We start from the raw sequence: 20,510 nt of genomic DNA on the forward strand, positions 1-20,510 counted from the left end.
CCATGCATTTGGGGACACGCCTCGGACAGAGTAATTAACAGATGTCTACTGACCTCTTGTCTGAAAACTTTTAAGCTTCAAAGGTTACTGAAATTACTTAGAAGTCTGTCACTTTATTATTTTTCAACAGTTTTATTGAGATATAATTCACACACCTTACCATTCACCCCCTTAAAGTGTACAATTCAATGTTTTTTAAGTATATTTACAGATGTGCAACTATCACCAATCAATTTTAGAATATTTTCTTCACATCCAAAAGAAATGCTGTACCTTTCAGCCATGAACTCCTGATCCCCCATCCTCCTCAGCCATAGGCAATCACCAGTCTACCTTCTGTCTCTGTATTTGTCTATTCTGGACCTTTCATACCAATGGAAGCATACAATATGTGGTCTTTGTGTCTGACTTCTTCCACTTGGAAGGATATTTTCAAGGTTCATCCTTGTTGTAATACATATCAGTACTCCATTCCTTTCTATGACCATATAATAGTGTACTGTATAGCTGTATCACATTTTATTTGTCCATTCATCAGTCAATGGACATCTGGATTGTTTCTACTTTTTGGCTATCATGAATAATGCCGCTATGAACATTTGTACACAAGTTCTTGTGTGCACATATGTTTTCATTTCTCTTGGGTATACACCTAGGTGTGGAATTGCTGGGTAATACGGTAACTCTATGTTTAACCTTTTAAGAAACTGACAGACTGTTTTCCAAAGTGGATGTACCATTTTATACTCCCACGAGCAACGTTTGAGGTTTCCAATTTTTCTACATCCTTGCCAACACTTGTTATTGCCCATGTTCCTGATAACAGCCATGCTCGTGAGTGACTATCATGAAGTGGTACACGTCATTATTTTTAGCAAGTGTTTTTATGAACTGTTTTCTGATTACAGAAGTCATACAAGTTAATATACAAAATTTCTTCACATGTATACACTGATCTGATTCCTAGCTTCTAGGCCAACAACGATCCCATCTATGGGTCAGCAAAATTATTACTCCTATTTTACAAAGAAACGGAGCCTCACAGAGGTTCAGAAGCTCTAGAACTGGGATTTGAACCCAGCTGTGTCTAAAAATTTGTGCCTTTCACCACATTGTTATCCTATTTCAGTGGCTACTATGCATATACAAACACACGAGGATTCAATGGGATAATGAAGTACCTGAGCTTTATGAATTTAAAGCATCTAGTAATGACGAGTAAGATGCTGAAGGGACATGGCTTTTGCATTATAGCAACAGGCAACATGTTATCTGTTGAGAGATTAAGGAACAGAGAAACGATTTGTGACCACAGAGCAATTTAAAGGAAGACCTGAGATCAAGCAGTCCCATATCACTTTGGGTAAATTATTGTTTCTATCACTCCACCTGGAAAATAAGACCATTAATTGTCCTAGGGTTAGGGTGATAAATAGCATTGAAACATGTCCTAAATATATTTACCTTTTCGTCTGTGCACTTGAGAGAACAAGGCTAGTTACTCTTGAATTACTGCATTCTCTGAATAAGGCCAGATAGGTTATTTCAGTTTTGTTATTATTTTCCACCTCATGTAAAACAGTTCCTTTCTCTTACTCCTTGAAGTTGAAGAAGAAGCATTTTGCAATAATAAAAATCAGGGCGAGTCGGTGGCACAGCAGTTAAGTTCATGTGCTCCGCTTTGGTGTCTCGGGGTTCACCAGTTCGAGTTCTGAGCGTGGACCTAAGCACCGCTTATTAAGCCATGCTGTGGCAGGCGTCCCATGTATAAGGTAAAGGAAGATGGGCACAGATGTTAGCTCAGGGTCAGTCTTCCTCAGCAAAAAAGAGTAAGATTGGCAGTGGATGTTAGCTCAGGGCTAATCCTCCTCAAAAAATAAAAATAAAAAAAATTTTAAAAATAATAAAAATTATTTTGAATTTTGGCGACAATCACAAGCAATTCTGGAAATTAAAATTCCTCATGCTCTAGTTAAATATTATTAGTAAAAAGTTCCCACTCATTAGAACCCCTTTCAAGAAATCTATTCTGTTGCACTACATATATAATTATTGTATCGTTACCTAGGCTCTTTCCAGTTTTCAAATTTATCTATGCGACTCAATCAAATAGAAGAGCTCAAGGGAACTGATCCTCTAAACAACTAATTCGTAAACATTGTTAAAGGTGGTATATTTTTATACATAATTTCCTGAAAAGAAACTAGACCAAAGTTCCTCCAACTTCCAGAGTCAACACAAAAGGCACACTAGTTTTGGGCGGGACAGAGTTAATTCAGGAATGAGAAATATAGACTAGAATGCTGATTGTTTTAAAACTACGTTTATTTTGAGCAAAGGACTCTTCGTTATCTCAATCTTTAGCTTGTACTTGGCAGGTTGTATTTCAAGGGTTTATCCTCCATGGGAGTGAGGAAGAGAGGCTATGAGTGGGGTGAACACGGATGAGGTAGCAGGTCCAGTTTTACCACTCTTATGAATTTTGTGCTAGGGTTGAAGTGCTCAGCAGAAAAAAGGAGCATTGTTTCTGTGAACTGCATAAAAGAGGGGGAAGGAGGAAATGTTGGAAGGCTGATTTCTCAATTTTTATTTCTTAAAAGGCGCTCTTGTAGCTGCATTTCCTCTAAATCCAACACTGTGCATCCAGTTTGACTGGAATGCATCCTTCTTGGTCTAGCAGCACATGGAAAGGTTTTTTAAAACTCCAGAAGGAGTTTTTCTAAACCAGCGGAAGGTCAAGCAGGAAAGTTGGGGGAACTGACTTTGCTGATGTATCTTCCTTAAGTGCCAGTATCGATCTTTGAAATCATTATGTCTTGGTATTTTGATCTGTCTAAAAAGATAAGCTGAGTTCTTTTATAAGGAAATAGAAAAAAAAATCTACTAAATGATTTTAAATGAATTTCTGACTTTCTAAATCAGATCCTCATAGTCCCATCAGTAATGCCACTGTATAAAAATCAGTCAGAGGAAATCTAAGTGAATGTGGAAGCAGCTACTCTGAGGTGAGAGTTAAGTGTTAACACTGAAGAGGCAATCTCCTGGCTAAGTACATGGGTTCTGGAGTCACACAAAACTTGACTGGGTCCCAGCTCTGTCACTTACTAGCGTTGTCACCTTGAACAGCTTCCTTAACCTCTCTGAGCTCACTTCTGTAAGTTAGATGATGAATATAAACCACTCAGAGTACCCGACACACAGCAGGTGCTCAACAAATGTAGCTATTGCTGTTCTCCTCACAAGAGACTTTAACTGATACCAACATGATATGGGGCCTTCCTTTTTCTACTTGTCCCAAAACATGTATTCGTGTCATCCCATATTTTATTTGCCCTTTGTATGCATAGATTGAGTTTTTGAATGCCTACTGCTGGCAGGTATTGGGCCCTGAGGAATCAAAGATGCCCTAGCCACAGTCCTTGCTCTTGAGGGGAAGAGACAACTAGACGCTGTCATCAGCTGAGACAGTAACAGGAGGGACAGCAAATCCGTGGAGCTGAGGGTGAGGCAGCGATGCAATCAGCTCCAGATGGGTTCAGTTTAAAGCTGTCTGCGGAGAGGCAAGTGGATCTGCCCTGCAGGCAGCTGTCTTCAGTGGAACTGTAGCTGTGAGGGGAGAGCAGGGCTGGAGGTTTGCATTTGGTGTCACATGCATATGAGCTATGAGCAGTGCACACACTCTGACACTCCCAGAGGTTGGTCAGGGAGCCAGAACAGTGGGAAGAAGTATGGGGTGGGGAAGGAGCCCAGGGGCACATCAATGCTTGGGAGCGGGAGACAGCAACAGGGGTTTCTGGGTGCTGGGATCAACTACAAATCTTATATTCTATTTAAAATTTCCTATACTTTGCCAATCTGTTTTTTTTTTTTTGAGGAAGATTGGCTCTGAGCTAACATCTGTTGCCAATCGTCCTGTATTTTGTGTACAGGATGCCACCACAGCATAGTTTGATGAGCGGCATATAGGTCTGCACCCAGGATCTGAACCTGCAAACCCCGGGCCACAGAAGCAGGGCATGTGAACTTAACCACTACGCCACTGGGCCGGCTCCTGTCAATCCTTTCAAGAGGGATTTTTCAACTTGGTTAATTAAAGTAAAAGACATTTTAAACACTGACGAATGTAATGTATTTGATTTTTTAAAGTTATTTCAGTTTTCTGACCAATAAAGAAACCCTTCCCTAGTACTTAAGTCATGTAATAAAACTAATAAATTCACAAAAAAGGCAAATCTTCAGTTCTCTTAGACATTTCAATCCAGCATAAAACAGCAAAACTATCTTAAAAGTTTCAACTTAAAGATCTAAAGTCTAAATCACTCACCCAATGACATATTTTAAATTGGAATCACAAGGCTCTTCACGTTAGTAACAAATTATCTTAAACACGACAAATACTGTATATATTTAAAATATTACAGACACACTTTCCCACAAGCTAATCTAAAAATACGAACACTTTGGGTTTTATTTAGTCTACCATATCTGCAGTTAATTCTACACTTTCCCAGGGTTAAAACACTATCTTGTAAGGAAATAATTCGCTTTAACGTAGAACCCAAATCCGACAAAGGGTTCCATCTTCTCACCTTGGTCTCCAAGATTCAAATTACTAGTTCCCTAATTCTTAAGTCCTCTTTGATTCTTCCACTTCCCACATAGGCTGCCTCGCCAAGTGACCCGAATCAACGAACCCAGCCACTGTTTAATCCCACTCTGCATTCTCTGCACACCCTTCCTTCATGACAGAGTCATAACTCACAGGTACGTATAGGATCTGCGATCAGATTCTGCATCACCAAACCCCGTGGGTCAGACTTGATGAGAGGTGGCAGACAAAGAAGGACTGGTCACAGAAGTGGAAGAAGCACCAGGTGTGAGAAACGTAATAGAATAATAGAAGGAAAGAGAGAATTTCAAAAAGGCAGGCATCGTCAATACCGGAAGTTTGAAATGCAGCAGGGAAGTTCATACAGTAAGGGGATGAAATAGGACCGTTCGACTGAACGGCCATCCATTTAAATTTAAGATTTAGATTTCATCAGTGAAATTTTCGTGTCATGATGCCGGTAGACAACAAATAGCTATGTATTAAGAGAGGGAACTGAAAAATTAGGAATTGCGTTTAAAGGCAGCAATGACAAGAATTCTTTAAGCCTTTTTAATTGAACTTAATATTTTAATAAGTGAAACAGTGAAAGTGAGAAAATGAGAGCAAGAGAGAGAGATGGGGTGGTAGCCATAAAGGGGAGGAATGAGGCTCAAAGGAAGAGATATTTATTCTGTATTTTATTTTAATTTAAAAAAAAGATTTGAGCGTGTTTACTGAGGAGTGAGCTGACTCCTTTTGGGGGAGGGAGGAAGTGCTAAGAGTCTGAAGATTCAGGGCAGAGACGGGATTAGCTGGTGAAGAATGTGCCAGACGATGGGGCTCAAAGTAATGAGTCCAGGTGAGAAGTTTGACCTTGAACAGGAAAAGGAGCACCTTCTGCTCCAGGAATGGAGGGAATGAGGAAAGGACTGATTCAGAGGGAGATAACAGTGTGGATGCAGGCGGGGCAGGAAGCTGAGGCAGCTCAGCTGAACTGCCTGAATCTGGCCCGCCCTGGGCCAGCCCGGGAGGGATGCAGTGCACAGTTTCTGGGAACAGACCGAATCTGGGCTGGATGCTGACAGCTCCAGAAATGGCCCAAACAGAGCCATCGGGGGCTTCCTGGTAAGGCAGCAGATCATATGAATCAAAGATGAGAGCAGAAATCCTAGAGCTTTCTATTCAACTCTGATTTCTCGGTTAAAGAAAATGACACCAAAGATTAACACATGCTCAAGAATATTTACTAGTGTCTCAAACTAGAAACTGGGTTTCTTGGCTCATGCCCCTCGCCCCTTAAAAAAAATACACAACCAATTTTCTCCACCTCTCTCCCTGGTTAACTTTTCTTCTCCGCCACTTCTAGCATGTCACTTTCTCTGAAAAGCCTTCCCTAACCTCTCTCTCCCCTCCTTACCTAAAAACCCCATAAAAGCTGTTATACATCCCTTTTATCTTTCCTTTCTTGCACTACAAGGTGAAATTCCAGTTTTATTTATGTGATTATTTAACGTTCCTCTTTCTCAACAGATATTATAAGCCACACGAGGGCGTGTCTCTTCACTTCTGTACCCTGATAAGCACACAGCTCAATGCCTAGCATGTACTTAGTGCTCAATAAATATTATGATAGAATTTACATTCCAAGTATATGGTGTGGTAAGTATTCAAGAATTTGACTTGCAAATTAAAGTTTTGCTTTGCATTTGTGAGAAATACCCACTGTGGGGTTCCAGGAAGGCTGATTTATATTTTCTCTGTAGGCTGGGCATATGGGAAATGCTCAAGACATATTTGTTGAGTGAGTAAGGATTTCTCTACTATTGATATTTTAATGCCCTTAAGAAAACAAACATACCTTACCTCCAAGCCACTCAAAATAATTTAAAGATATTATCTAAACATTCAAAAAAATCTAGTTGAACATGTAAATTAAGATTTTCCAAATAACGTTCTTTAGAATAAATATGAGTTCATTAGTACTTTGCTCATAACCAATTTATAATGAAAACACATCACAGAACTAAGGGAGCTTCTGGGATAATATACAACTAGAAAACTCAACGTTTAATTCCTGAAGCTTCACACTTTTGAAGTGTCTCAGAGACATCTCTTAGATCTGACCCTCGGATACTAAATGAACTTAATCAATTTTTAGTACAGAAATTCATGCATTTGCAAGCATTTAAAAAGAAAAGCCATCACCAAATGAATTGCCTACCACCTTTCTCAGGAAAGGAAATTCGTGAACACACGCATGAAGATTAGTGCCATACAGTACGCAAATATTTTTCCACGTCCCACCCAAAGCAAACAATGAAAACAGAAACTTCAAGGACAATTATAAAATATGTCCAAATTTAAAGGCACAGCATCCCTTTTGCCTTTGGCTTCCCCTTATACTCTCATCAGAAATAAATATTCCTTAATCAGTCCCACCTGAGAAGTTCTTGCAGGAAAACATTTCTGCTTTTTTGATGGTGAAGTAATTTTTTTCTTATATTTATTTTCAAAACTTCATGAAGCAAAACCCAAAATAGATAGAAGGCACTAAAATGTTTGTTGATTATGGACATAAGGAAACATCAGTGAGTCTATCTGGTCTAGTCCTTAATTATACCTACGGACCCTTACATTCTAATTCTTTCATGGAAATTTTAATTTCCAATCGAAGCCATTATCCCCGTTAACAATCAAAATGTCCCAATGTTTAGGCATACAAACTATATTTCCCAGTGTCACAGTGTCAGCATCAAAATGCTTTGTCATATTCATTTGGGCAAGTTAAGGGGAACATGAATCCTTGAGTTTCCAGGGCAGACTGATTTCAAATAGTCTATCCTGTTGTCCTCCCAACGTGTTTTGCATTTTACTAGAAAATTTGGTAACTATATCTCATCTAAGATGACTATCAGTCAGAAAGATTATTGCTTGGCCATAGCTGAAAACAACGAGAAACATAACCTTTTCTAGGTACACACACGGCACACACACAGTCCAGGGCTGGTTATAAAGAGATCACACCAACTCTCTAGAAATCCTACAAGGGCTCAACAGTCCTGTCATCTTGGAATTTTCTGACTCTAAAATCTGCTGAGTTGTGGTCCACTCACATTCCTTCCTGTCCCATTTGCAGTGAAGACCTACTGGCTATTCCCCTACGGAAGGGCACACGTTCTCCCCTTTTTCTATATTCTCAGCCTCTACGAGAGGCTAGTATTCAAGAAGCTAAATTTCTGCATTCATGAAAAGCACAATGTGAGCTTACTGAAAGGCAGACATATAGCTGACCGAGGGAAAAGTAATTATTAGTACTCTAAATTTATCCTTATTTTCACCACATGAAATACAATTAATACAATTGTAAAGGCTTAATACAATTTAAAGGTATATCACAGTTGTGATACTTATTTTTGTTTTTCCCAAATTTTAAGATAAAATGTATAAATGCATTACATATGGATACCTTAAATACTTAAAGCATTGTGAACCCACACGAGATTAGCAATAGGAGAAAGAAAAACAGTTTAAAAGAGTTTAAAACCAAACTTTATGTAAACATGCATGTATACAATCTAAAAATAAAACAGATAGTCATGTGAAAAATGGAAATGTTTAGGATATGGGAAATGCTGGGTTGAAATAAATTAATAAAATACTGGAAACAAGCTCACCAAATTTACAAAATGGGAGAATAGTTTCCGAAAGACAGTGGCCCATTTAGGTGAGGAACACCAGATGCCAAATGTAGCTCCGCATAGACAAAGGTATTCTGATTAGCTTCAGGGAGGAGGAGGAAAGAATCAGCCACCAAAGGTGGGAAAGCCAAACACAGCCCATAACAGACTGGTGCACGCGGTTCCCTACTGGCCCTGGGGGTAACTTCTGGTCTAAGGACAAGGTAGTTCTCTATCTTCGTTTCTGTGAGTGAATGGTGATCCAGAAGCATCCAGTTTGCTGGGTCTACCAAGTGAGAGTGGACAATCTGAAACGCTGCTCTGGGCCCACCATCAGGCCAGGGTTGGCTGTGTTTCTATAAGATAAGAAACAGTCCTTGAAACACACTCTGTGCAAAGAGCCTATGGGAGTCATAGGAAGTGAGAGTCCTGAAGACAGCTGTGGGAAATCACTGACATTATCAACAAATGAGAAATATCATCGATAGCGATGCCATTTCCTTTAGGAAGTTCAGGATATTGGTGTATTGTTGCAGCGCAAAGGGTACTCCCTGCACTGCAAACCCAAAGTACATCTCCCCAGCATAACCAATTAGGCAACGTAGCCAAGTGCCCCTCACTTATTCCTACTGCGTGTGTGAGTGGGAGAGAGCAGAAGAGAGAGAGTTGAGCTGTGTTGAGTGTAAGCCAAGCGTGGGAGTCTTTCTCCTCCCAGAATTGTAGTCCTGCCTCTCGGATCTAAAGTGTAACTAAAGTCTGCCCATCGCTTTAATGAGTGTTTTACAGTATGTTGAGCATGAGGCTGGACACTGACTCTGAGTCTGAGCATACAATTCACTAGAGGAGAAAGACAAATTTATTCACTTGACAGTCCAATAAAAGCCAAAATTTATTCACAGATACAGTGAGTGCTAGAGGAGGCTTAGCTTGTTGTAGCATATTCCTAAGGTCCTACTCTTGGCCCCGCTATTTATTTAGGGTTTTGTGACTCTGGCCATGCCATTAACCTCTCTGGGTCTCAGTTTCCCCATCTGTGAAATGGAGATATCAAACTAAATGACCTCTAAGGCCCGTTTTGCATCTAACATTTTGGAATGAATGTGGTCTGTGTGTTCAGAAGAGGGAGTAATCACTTGAGATAGAATGATCAGGAGTTTCTAAGACACAAGTAGGGTATTTGGTCATTTTCTGTAAAATTGGATTTCTCAGTTGCAAAAAACCCACAGAACAGAAATGTCAATTGTAGATTACAAATATCCCTGGATATCTCCGCCTCACAGATAATCAGTTAGGAATCTTTTCTTCCAGCTATTTTAATTATAATCATTATTATTGCTAAGTTAAGTGCTAATTATAATCATTACTATTTGTATTAAAATAGAGCACTAAGTGCATGTTTCTTCAACAAATTTTTAAAAATTTACGATTATATCCTGGATATGGTTCCACCATGTCATCAAATATACATCTCACTTTTTTCATCAGCGCAGAGTATTGCTTTGTGTCTATAAATTATACTTCATTTAACCAGAGTATATTGACAACATATGAATTGTTTCTTTTTTCTTTTCAATCACAAACAACACTGCAACAAAGTTCCTTGTACATCCTGTACTAAAATTCAGTCTTGACACTTCCTCACTTCCCATTTCCAATCCATCCCCAGGTCCTGGTGATTTCACCTATCTCTGGAAGCCACCCACTTCTCTCCATCTAACTAGCTCCACTGTATTCAAGTGGAGATTCAACAATATCTTGTGCAACAGCCCCTTTGTTGGTCTCCTCTCTCCCCAAGTCTTGCCTTCCAGTTTCCCAAACTGCAGCTAGAGATGCAAAGCTTATTACTTCCCAGTTTAAAACCGTCAGTAGCCATTCAGTATTCTTAAGATAAAGACCATTGCCTGATAATGGTTGTATTGTCTATAATCCACTTTGACATACGTCAGGATAGACAGCCTAGGATTTATAACTGTTTTTAATCTGCACCCTAGGATGTAGATGTAGATTAATTACCTGCCCCAATCAGGGATACACACCACAGAGATGGTTAGTAAGAATGTTATCAGAAGGCTACAGTCCAGCGGTGGTTTCTACAGGTAGGTTAGCTTCTTTACCTCCAGTCAACACAGAGACTTTCTGAATTAGCAAACGAATGTTAGAAATTCTCTTTCCTTGGTGAAATCAGTCTTGTATAAGATGTGTGGACTGGCTAGAACTAGCACAGAGGCACTCTCACCCTTGCATCAACATGGTAGATGGTAGCGATCCAGTAACTCGTGCCCTTCCCAACGGTTCCCAGTGCTTGTTTCTGAAAAACACCTTGTCCAGTGGCTTGCTCAAAGGATTCCTGCTGTTGTAATTAAACTCTTAGGTTAGCTCAGCTCTTGCCTCTGGAAGTGTCACATTCACCTCTAATGAACTTTCCATGAAAGATAGAGAAACCAACGGAACAGAAGGAGGGACTTCACCAAGTTTACCAAACAGGCTGCACGATTGTTTTGATTCCTGCTTACTAATCGATGTTGGAATGTGGGGCTGAAGGAAGCCTGAGGTTTGCTTTTGGACCAAGAGTGAGGCTGTGAGGGAGACCTTTACCCACCAACATACTGAGAGGTTCCAACATCTACTAAAAAAACCCTAATTAAATAAGAAGGACCAGACTGGTTGAGGTCAGATTATAGTCTGTGGCCTACCAAGCCCTGTGTGGTCTAGCTTCCGCCTGCCTCTCCGGGTACTCAGACATCTCCCGGAAGACAGCCACCTGGGGATGTGTGAGCATGATGTACACATTCCCACTCCTGTGACTCCCTTTGCCTGGTAGGACCCCTCTCATCCTTCAGATCCCAGCTGGACATCCCTTGCTCAGGGAAGCCATTCCTGCCTCTCAGACCAGGTCACACCTCCCTTCCAGCCCTCAGAGCGCCCAGTACTTTCCTCCCTGCAGTCCTACAGGACTGGAGAGTGATACATCTGTATGGTTAACGCACTGATACCCATGAGACTGTTTAGATTTTAGTCCACACAGCATTAATAGAAAAAAACATCTTTTTATGTCACTAGGTTCTAGGAATGGGTTCTCCACAGTGAACACTTTATAATATTTTTTTAAAAATCCAACTAAACTCAGAAAGTGAAGGATGGAGAATATATAAAATACCAAAGGCAAGGCAATGGCCTTCTCTTTTAAATACTACAAACGCCAACTGTGAAAATCCTTCATGGAAAGGAGAGCCAGGAAAAGCCACCTTCCTCGTCTCTCATTTCTCTGTATTTTAGTTTCCTTGAGTCTCAATACTTACACAATGACCATTTCAGCATGTAATAAGTTCTGCTTTCTCAAAGAACCCCACTTTTACTTTGTTTCCTCAAAACTAAGTTGTTGGCACCCTCCCCACTTCCCACTGATACCAACAGAGAATTGTTACTACACTTCTCCCCAAAGTTCTTTACACGCTTGAGGTATAGGAAGCATTTAAAACTACCCCTGGACAGATATTTAAGTAGACAATTGTGTAACAAGGAAAGTTACATATGTAGTTAGAAATTCAGGGGAAATCCCATGTGTTTAAGTTTGAAGTTCCTTGTTATTTCATGTGGCTTTTATCTAAGGTAAATGTGAGGTTGGCTGAGATGAGAAATGTGTCACTTGAACACCTCCCTCCACGCTGTCCCTTCCTTCTATCCTGTACCCCACGGCGCCCCTGTGGTCCAAACCCTTCATTTGACATTTGAGAAAACTGAAGGCCACAGAGGCTGGGAATCAGATTTATTCAACATTTCCTAAGTGCAGACACACAGCGGGGAGCAATTAGTTAGCCTCTCAGTTTTATAGATAAGGAAACTGAAACCCAGGGAGATTAAGGGGAATTCCTGGGGTCTCACAACAAAAGGCAGAGTCAGGATTCAAACTTGAGGAGAGTTCAGCCCTCATCCTGGTCTCTTCTGGGAGAGCAGGTCACATCTTTTGCTCTTCCCGAGACTCACTCAAGAAATGCAGTGGACCAAACAGCTTAGGGATGGAAGACAATGCAACCCCCGCCCAAGTTTCTTTACAAAGGGCTCACATAAACTAAATCGATGGCAAACACCTACTAACAGAGGTGTGTAAAGAGATTTAATGGGACCAAATGTGTGTATGATGCTGTCGTCTGTTTGAGAGGATGATCCTGATGATTCCTGACTTATGGGCGCGTGTGTGCATGTACGTGTGCCTCACCCAGTCACACCTGCCATCGCGGCCCTGGAAGGTGTGAGGGTGGCGAATTCTTGAGTTTTTGTTTGGTTGTTTTGCTTTGTGTTTGTCTAATTAACTTTTATAGGACAACAGCTTGTCAAGGGCTGCAATTTCAGTAATTTTACTTTCTTTAAAGCTATTTTAGCTTTTTTTTTGATTGTATAAAAGTCATAATCTTTTTGCCCCATTAAATCTTTGAGTCTAGCAGGGCATTTAAAAAAAAAAAAAAAACCCTCTCACTGTCTCCATACCAGTGGGCTGTGACTTCTCTACCTTCCTTTGTTTCCAGGCTCACTTCCCCACAGCCACAACTAAGCCTCTGCTTCAGCACCAGGAAACACTTGCTGTTTAGCATTGAAAAGAGAAAAGGGGCGAAGCATCAAAAACTGTCTGAACTTGCTTTACTACAGGCGGATCAGGCCTCCATCAGTGGCCCTGGGAGGCTAGGCTTTGCCTGGGTTGCAGTGTATCTCTGAAGCTTTTATTACATCCACTCCTAGAGTACTTGGGTTCCTCCAGCAAAACCAAATCCCAGTGAGAATCATAAAAACCTGTCCTGTCAGGTTAAAAAGAGAATGCATATAATCTGTACTTTGTGAACTAAATCTTGACTGTCTAGCCAATTAACTGTTTTATGATTCTCTTTAGAAATGACTATAGCAGTAAATGCATTGGGTTACACGCTAGATAGCTAGCAAACCAGGATTTAAATCCAGGTCATCTTGACTTTAAAGTGTGAGCTCTCCCAACTTCGCCACATTGCCCACCAGAGGCTGGGAAACAGGACAATAGGGAAAGGAATTGCTTTGAAGTCCTTAGTCAAAGAGTGCAGAAACCGGGGTTGGAAGTGAGGTTTGCAAGCCACACTTTTGCCTCTGACTGTGGGGTTTCCTTGAACAAGCCCCTTCCTCTCTCCAGGCCTCGGTTTTCATAAAATGAGGTGTTTCAAACAGTGAAGCCCCTTTCCAGGTCATGATTCTGTAATCTAAGGACATTTTTAAAGCCTCAGCTTAGCTGTGTAAGAAACAGGCTTAAAAATTTACTTGGAAAAAAATCAAAATCCTTTTATCCTTCAAAGAATCAACGGAAAAGGCTGCAAAATAACTCATATCATTTGGAATATAAAGTGTGGTTTGTTGCCATTGGGATCAACATATGGAATCAATGAAATAAGAAATTAGGCCAGGGAGGAAACCAGCTTTATGAGGCATTTTCGAGTTTCCATGAAATAGTGGCTTCAAAATCACCAATATAAACTTTCAAGTACCTTTCTGAGTTTGGCACAGCGTATATGGAAAAAAACCCAAACAAACCCCAAACTAAAAACAGATCAGACTGATAATTTCCTCCAAAGACCAAATAAATAACCTGCAGAGTATCAGTGGACAGGTACAAGACTGGGCTCTGAGTCAGTACACCTGGGTTCAGATCTTGGCTGAGTGACGCCACTATGTCTCAGTGTCTTTAACTGTGAAAGGGGTACAATAATCCTACCTATACAGATGTCACAGGGCAGCTGAGAAATTCTAGTAAACTGAAGAACTACATGAAGAACGGTCTCATTATAATTAATTGCCTGCCAAAAAACATTCTCTCACTCTCTATAGGAGGTTAACATGGGCACACAGATTTGGGACTTTAACGTTTGAACTGCCTCTTAGCAAAAGTTGAAAAATTACTACAACTTGAAGGAATGAGGGAAGCTGCCTTAAAACAACCAAAAAAATCAAAACCACCATTACCACCAAAAAGCATCTTCTTTCTCAGGAGTAAAGAAAAAAAAAGCAAAGATAATATCTCAACCTGAAGGTTGGGAAACGCAATTCAGGACTTGGCAGTCCAGAACCATCTTCACGTCCTCTTTCCTTAGAATCCAATTTGGCAGCAAGTCCTGCGGGATGTGCTTTGAGATGCCTCCCAGAGGGGACTTCTTCTCTATTTCCACTATCCATACCGTAGTCTGAGCTTTTCTCACAGCATGCCTAGACCTAGACGACAACAAAACCGCACAGCTGGGTTGTCTTCTCCTGTCCAGGCCACCCTCGGGGCTGCCTGATCGACCTTCCTGAAAAGCAGACTTCTTCAGGATCCATGGTGATTCTACCTACAGGTCTCACACTATTCCCCTCTCCTCCAAAAAGAGGCCCCATCTCCAGTCCAAGAATTCTTCCACTTCCTGCAGACTCCAGCCTCAGGGCCAATGCTCTTGCTGAGCTCCCTGCCTAGAAGGCTCTTCCACCACCCGTGTTATTCCAAGTTGTATTTCCCACACTCCCTCTAGTGCTGTACTTCTCAGACATTACTGTGCTTTGGAATCATCTGGGGACCTTGTTAAAATGCAGATTTTGATTCAATAGATCTGAGATAGAGTCAGGACTCGCATTTCTAACTAGCTCCCAGGTGACCATCCAGCTGCTGGTCCACGGACCCCACTTTGAGGAGCAAAGCCTACTGGCTTAGTGGAAAACAAATGGAGAGGGGGTGGTTTTTGGAGACATGAAGACATGGGTTTAAATGCCATCTTTTTCATGTTTTAGCTGTGTGATCTTGGGTAAATAACTTCATCTGTATAGTGGGAATATTACCTATTTTTATATAAATGATAAGAAGGTCTTTCGAGATAGTAATAAATAGATACTGTTCTTTTCAAATCTGTCTTTCTCTTGGCTCCCCTAAGCTCATCCTCTTGTCCCCTCTTATGCTTCTCTGATAATCTAATTTATTTTTACTCTAAATCTTATTATTTAAATAGCTTGTGTGCACACACACATATAAATTAGACCATACGTTCTTCATAGGCACAATTATTTTTGACTTCCTTTTAGCACGCAAATCAAGAAAAATGATTCTCAAAGTAAAATTTTGCTCATACAAAACTCTGAGCTGTATGATAGTTAACAATACCATCTCTCTGCAGCATCACGCAGAGAAGCAAAGCTGTGGTGTGGTTACACACACGGCTTTCGGGTCAGATCTGAGTTCCAGTGCTGGTTCCATCACTCACCAGCTGCCACCCCTGCCTAACTCAGACTAACATGTCTGGGGTTCAGTTTCTTGTAAACAGGAATTCTGCCTTAAGCTCTAGTGTTGTTGTGAGAATTAAGTTAGGTAAGTTATATAAAGTGCTCTGCCAACATGGCAGGTGGCAAAAATGGCCACAATTCTCCACTCCTCTCTGAATCCATTCCATTCTCTGATGTGGCTCTGCAGCTCCTCCCATCAAAAGGTAAAGACTATGTCTCTCCTCTTGAACCTGGGCTGACCTCATGACTTGCTTTTAAAATAGACTAGAGGAGAAGCAACTTGTGTCCATTTCAGCTTAGGTTTCGAGGAACCTTGCTTCCATGCTCCCTCTTAAAACCATGCTGAGCCAACATGTGAATGAGCCCAGGTGAGCCTGCCCAATGGTGGGTGGCATGAGGCCCAGCTGCTCCCGGGCTGACTCAGCCGATGGTCAGCCAATACTCAGAGGCAGAGCCAGCTTGGTGACCACAGATGCATACGGAAGCCTGGAAAACACCAACAGATTCGCCCAGCCCAAAATGCTCATCCACAGAGCCATAAACTAAACAAACAGCCGATGTTTTAAGTGATTATGTTTTGGGGTGGTTTGTTACACAGCAATAGATAACAGACACTGTACATATAAGTAATTTCTCCATAAATAATATTTTTGGAAAAAGGTACTTAACAGAAAACGAATTTTCTATAATATTAAAATTTGCACTTTGTGGTCAGTAGTAGGAAGATGACTGAACTGGGAACTGGGATGCTCAGATTCTAGTCCCAGTAGCTTTTCCAATGGGCAGCCATATGACCTTGGACACATCATTTAACCTCTTCAAGCCTCAGTTTCCTCATCTGTAATTTAAGGAGGTTAAACCAAATGACTTTTAAGGTCTTTTCTAGCTCAAAAAAGGACTGAGAGTGCATTTTTCCAAAGTGTGATACTTATTTCCTTGCCAACAGATAGTTCTGAACCCAATTTTCCTTTGGTTATAGATTTAGGATTTAATCACAGATAACCTTCATTATATTGCCTTCATTGTTTAGCAGCTGGTTGTGACCACATTTCACACTTATCATAAGAGCCCAACACCAAACCTATAATGTGGGCCTCCTTACTGTGGATCAGGAACCAAGATGGCCAAGCTCCTTAGGAATCAAAAGATAAATTATGCCATATAAGTTCTAGAATCTAAGTAGGTGACTCTCAACTATTCGCAGGTGCAGGTGGGCTTCTCTGATTTATTTCTAGGTTGCGATACAATATTCTGGAGGACTGAGGTTGTTTTGTCTGATCATCAGATAAGAGGGATACTGATTTATAGCCATAAAGTACGAATCAAATCTGCATTTATTGCACATAAAAGACCCAAGATATGTGCTCCATTATCAAATGGGGGAAAAGGATTTAACACCAAAATTAAAAGAAACTTCAAAACTCTTGTGTGTAGAGATCAACTCTGGGACTAGCAAACAAGTGAATTACAAATATATGCAAATACATGCTGTATTTAAAAGCTATACACGTGGCAGTGAGTCAGTAACTAAGGTAACTTGTTCAGTGCCTCTCACCACTAGTACACACTCTAACGCTGCGCTCCTGCAAATATAACACAGCCTTTTTTGTGACATACAGCAGGCAGCATTGTGGCCAACTTTAAAAAAAAAAAAAAAAAGGCTGTTCTGCCCACTTCCACTACTGTTACATAATCAAAACTCGGTATTTTTATTCCTAGAAGGAGGTAAGCTAAGTCAGAGAATGTGTACACACTATGAGGGCAACAGTTTATCTTAACTCGGCCTTCAGATGTACATATCTAAGTCTACGTAAAGAAGCACTAGGGTGTTGGAAATCCGAAATATATTTGGCTCATTCTTTAGCAAAAACTTTTTTCTGTGACGGAAACAAACTACGTGGGGCCCTAGAGTAACTGTGGCCGGTATGGAAAGCATTGCAATGAAACTCAGCTTGTGGTTATCTACCTTGGAACAATGGTATTTTGAAACATGTAAATTAAGTTCAGAGACTTGAGCCGCCTAACATTTTCCTTGAGTTAATATCCTAAATACTTCTGCTCCCTTTCTAAATATCTTGAGTCAATTCACCACCCTCTCTCCTCTCACATGGGTTTTTACAGCAGCTGCCGTGCTTGTATTTTCCCCATTCTACTCTCCTCATTGCCGTCAGCGTGAACTTTCTAAACTACAGATCTGCTCTACTTAAAATCTTCCAGTGGCTTTTCTAAAGACTGTGTCCCCAGCACTTCGTCGAGTGTCTGGTGTCTCTGGTCTACTCACATGGTCTCCAAGGCCAGGTCAGGGGTTAGTTTTATTTTGGAGAGCCACTTGTACACTGAATAGAACAGAGTTCACTGCGTGGGGTAAAATTTGAGACACGATATTCCTTTTGTCTCATGCTAATAATATTCACTACAGCTCAGCAGCATCTTTTCTAAGATGCTTGACGACACTGAGTCAGTCTTTTGAGTTCTTACAAGTATCTGCTTCAGGACACATACTCACCTGATGGGTGTGTGAAATATGCTTTCAGACAGAGTCATTCCGATGATATACAGTCCTTCTGAAGATTCTAATCTCTGTGGGACCATGATATTCTCAGGTGAAAAGGGTGTGAGCAGATAAAATATTTCACTCTCACTTTATTCCCTTAAATAGCATTCAGGTGGTAAACAGACTAAGCAAGGCTACTATCGGGTGACCTGTCCAACCTGTAGACAGGCGAAGGTTTGAGGCTGGCCCTCCTCTAGGATGAGTCTATCAACTGCTTTTTTCCAGATCTCTAAAAAGTCTATCTGCAAACAGATAATCAATCTAATGACCAAACAAGGGAGGAGGAGAAAAAAATAGGCAGGAGCTAGGTAATATTCAACCAAGACCCAAAAAAGAGTCCAAGATTCAGGGTTACTGGAAAAATTGTTGAACTAGGGGAATCTGAAACAGTCCAGGTGGAGGAAACTCAGCTACTGGGAGGTTGGTATTCAGTTATTTGGAAACTGGAGATCATTCCAAAAGGCACAGTCATTGGGCTCTTGGGGTACCAAGGGCTGGGCACTTCCAGGAGCAGCGAGGGTCATACCTGCTCTGCCCCTGGGCTGGGAATGGATTCTAGCCAGAGCTCAGCAAGATTGTGTTTCCAGGCTCAGAAAGGCACTGGGTGGGAAGCCAGGAGAATCATTCCATTTTTAAGCTAACGAACATATTTAGTTGATACACAAGTTTTTGTTTTGTTTTAAATTCCAGATATGCAAAAGCTCTTAGAACATAGCTAAATTGGCCACACTTATCTTTAGATGCCATTAGATATCTAAAACTTTAGAACCACAGACAATCAGGCCCTGGGGCCAGGTGCCATGAGATAGGCACTTACCACATACTTGCTGAATCAAAGAACAAGATCAGAATGGACACAAAGTGAGCAAAGAGAAATAAGACGAACCATGTCTTCCTTTATCAGCGTCTGCTCCATTCCTCCTTTGTGCTCAGGGCTTCCTATAACTGACTCTTCACACTTTAGAAAAATACAGATAACTCCAGAACTCTACTTAGAGCTTGAGATTATTGTTTCAGTGATCTGCCTCATGACTGCTAAGGTGGTCTAAAGCCACTGGTGTTTATCCTTAAAAGGTTTTAACATCTGTCTCCTCCTTCTTAAAATAGATTAACTGGAGGAATAAACGTGGGAATAAGTGGCAAATACAGAAGCTATTGTCTTTAAAAGCAGCGACCACTTTCCATTTCTTTCAACTCTCACGCTTCTCATTTTTTCTCCAACTGTTACTCCTCACCATAGCTTAGTTACAATCACCCAGGACATTCAAAATCCACGGTGAAAAGTGCCATCAGTAATTCCCTCATAGTGACAGGAAGAAAACAAACACCCATTCTTTAAAGATTTGAACCACCTCATGGAACACTTGACTTCCTGTAAATTTAGTGGGCAAACATCTATACCGCAATGGAAAATAAAATGTACTAAGTTACTAAAGGGAGTTTTTGTTTTGTTTTTAAGGTTCATTACAGCGCTGGAGGAAAAGAAAAAACACAATGATTTCTGTCTTATATCACTGGAAAAATTCTTCAGTGCTGCTTTGTGAAAATCTCACCTCACCAGGACTGCCAAGGTCAAGGAGACCCAAGAAATCGACCTGGGAGATAGATGCTTGCCTAATTATTAAATATTCAGCAAACAGTCTGTGACCATTTAGCCGTTTGCACCTGGCACCCTCTTTCAACACGAGCTGCACTCTTTCTCCTCACCCCTACCCACCGCCACCCAGGGCGCCAGCACCCCAAGGGGGGCAAATCCTGGGACCCAAGGACATTTCTAAGAAACAGTGGCGAGTCGCATTCCATTTCCTTTTTATTCAAGAGCACTCAGATACTTAAAAATCGGGGAAGGGGGGAATTAGAAATAAGGGGCAAATCTCTTGCAGTTTTTCCAATTCAAGTTCTCAGGCACTGCTGAAAGTTCATTAATTAGGGATTTAAAAACAAAAGTGTTTCCTCCTCCAATCAGATGCCAAGCTTTACAAACTGTCTTGGTCTTTTAGCTTGGGGAATTCGTCAAGGTCCTCCCCCACCCCCTATCCTTGGATTCTCCTCTCCTTCGGTGCCTGTGTTAAATTACGCGACTTTTCCGAAGTAATCAAACTGAGAATGGCCTCACCCCATTTTTTTTTTTCCCCAAGCCAAAAGGAAATAAATAAAAACGACCTGCGAGAGAAGTTGGGGAAATAATGCCACAAAGCCGAGTTCCGCGGGAGTCCAGCCCTCGTCCTCCCGGCGGCGGGCCCGACGCGCGGCCCGGGGACGGTCCCTACCTGGGCCGGGGCGGCGACGGCGGCGGTGGCGGCGGGGTCGCGGCGCCCATGGCTTCGCCGGCCTCGGGCGGCCGCGCGGGACTCACCAGGGGCTCAGCGCCGCCCGGAGCCCGCCGCGCTCGCCGCGGCCGCCCCGGCGCCGTCATTGGGCCGGCGTGTCA

The 20,510-nt window shown here is 41.5% G+C and overlaps 1 protein-coding gene across 7 annotated transcripts in view; it reads right to left on the reverse strand.

Moving 5' to 3' along the window:
- The window catches only part of C3H4orf19 (chromosome 3 C4orf19 homolog), an 84,980-nt gene that overhangs the window by 64,014 nt on the left and 456 nt on the right, over positions 1 to 20,510 (reverse strand). Inside the window, exons 1-2 of one of the 7 annotated variants that reach the window (XM_070264009.1) lie at positions 20,350 to 20,482; positions 18,032 to 18,105 (exon numbers count right to left, since the gene is read on the reverse strand). The exons of 1 other annotated variant lie outside the window; for it this stretch is intronic. The gene's annotated coding sequence lies outside the window, so the exon portion shown is untranslated. Of the gene's footprint in view, positions 1 to 18,031; positions 18,106 to 20,242; positions 20,502 to 20,510 lie in introns of those variants that run through there. 5 more of the 7 variants (XM_070264010.1, XM_023638243.2, XM_070264008.1 and 2 more) reach the window with 5 other exon arrangements.

The sequence above is a fragment of the Equus caballus genome, chromosome 3 (genome assembly GCF_041296265.1).
Source record: "Equus caballus isolate H_3958 breed thoroughbred chromosome 3, TB-T2T, whole genome shotgun sequence".
Lineage (NCBI taxonomy): Eukaryota > Metazoa > Chordata > Mammalia > Perissodactyla > Equidae > Equus > Equus caballus.